This window comes from Exserohilum turcica (assembly GCF_000359705.1).
Source record: "Exserohilum turcica Et28A unplaced genomic scaffold SETTUscaffold_13, whole genome shotgun sequence".
NCBI classification, from domain to species: domain Eukaryota; kingdom Fungi; phylum Ascomycota; class Dothideomycetes; order Pleosporales; family Pleosporaceae; genus Exserohilum; species Exserohilum turcicum.
Window position 1 is genome coordinate 622,775 of NW_007359948.1, and position 1,976 is coordinate 624,750.

Genomic DNA, 1,976 nt, shown 5'->3' on the forward strand with positions numbered 1-1,976 from the left:
CTACCCGCCTGTTCAGCTAATACTTCTTGTACCTTGCCTACAGTAAGAGTCTCTTCTGTCCGTACGTATCGCCGCTTGCGGCTTTTACGCTTGTTTGATTCGTCTAGAGCCTCTTGAAGGGTGGTTATTTTCTCTGTTAAAAGTACCATCTTATGTGCTATCTGCTAAGCCCCCTTACTTAACTGCGCGATCTGCTTAGTAAGTGAATTAGCAGAAGACCCACGGCGCTTTCTCACGCTCTGTCGAATAAGACTAGTTTAAGCCTCGACTTCGCGCGCGTTACGTGGTGTCTGCGCCTCCCAGGCGGCTACCCGTTGCGGTGATTGATGTGGTGTCTGCACCACTACATCAAGCTTTAATAGCACAGCCTGTGGGTCGTGTGGGACTAAACTAGCGCCTCTAAAGCTAGCTTGGATATTCTCCTTCGTAATAGACTGCTCAAAAGCAGCCTTAAAGGCTAGCAGGAAGGTCTCCTTACTGATATAGCTGGTGCGGTTGCGTGCCAAGCCTGAAACAGCGTCGCCATACTTGCGCTTTAATAGCGAGAAGCAGGCGACGTTAAGGGGCTGCAATAGGTGAGACGAGTGTGGAGGCATGCAGAGAAGAATAATATTCTTCTCCTTGCAAAGATCTTGAAAATTGATGGAGCAGTGGCTCTTATGGCCGTTAATAATAAGCAGTCGATACCCACCCACAGTAGGGCTCTTTGTATGGGTATTAAAGTGCTCTAACTAGGCAAGACTAAGCTAATTATTCGTCTAGCTATTGGGACTGACCTTAAGAACCTAGTTAGCAGGCAAATTCTTAAACTAGACGTTGATAAGCACCTTGCCCGCAAAGACAACGAATAGTGGTATCTGGCGACCTAACGCGCCCACGCCTTAGATCACAGTAACCCACTTACGGTTACCTAGCTGGATCCGCTTCTTTTTGCCATATCCCTCTAAGCCTGTGATAACTAACTATAATAAAATCTTGCCTATTATAAAGCTAGTTTTGTTAAAGTTGTAGATATCGTTGTCTATAATACCCCACTTCTGCTTTGTCGCCTAAACTAAGTTAAACTAGCGCTAGATAGCCGCTGGGTCCTCGTAGGTAGCTCGCTGGTGATTGTAGGGACGGCTCTAGCGCGTGCGGAGCTTAGGAGTCCTCTTAACAAAGTTATTAATCTAGTTCTTGCTAACAGGGTTGCTCCCACGCTCATGCAGTAGTTTATTAGCTATTGCTTGAACGTTAGGCTTTGTAGGCGCAAATCCTCGCGCAGACTCCTCAAGAATACGCTTAACTATAGCCTCCTCTTCTAGCTTATTTAGGCGCTTCGAATTCGCTTCGCAGTCGCGTTAAGAGCGCTTTCTAGCGCGTTAGTTAGATAGGGTTCTTTAAGGCACGTTATAGATAGAGGCAGCACGTCTTTAGCTTTAAACACGTTGCGATTGGATATTAAAAAGAGCAAGCTAAAGATCTAATTTAGGATAGGCTAATAAATGTTAACGTTGTTGAGACATGACGTGTTGCAGTCTCGACGTCGACGCGCTGGTGGGGCGTGAGCGACTCGCTTGGGTGAGCGACTCGCTTGTGAACCACGTTATGTCTAAGGTTGTTCTTAATTACTAGCTACTACTATTGCGTAGGAGCTAGGGGGCTAAGCTTAAGGTTGGGTGGGCGGGGTATTTGGTTTTTTAAGGCGTCTAACTTTCTCTTTTAGTTCTTTAGAGACGTTAGATAGAGAGGAGATTTAGTCTCCTAGAATTGTAGAGTTTTTCTTGTTTACTCTGCTATTCTCTGTAAAGTCTCTAAAGACTTCTACAAGGTCTAGTAAACTAGTTTGCCTAGTAGGGTTGTTTTTAGCTAGGTTAGCTGCTTGGATTACTAGGTTTCTAGCAATCTCTAAGGCCTCCTTAATAGAGGTTGCCTTTGGTGTTTTCCCTACTGTAGGGTATCTTGGCACTGCTCCAATAAATGGAGAAAAATTACTC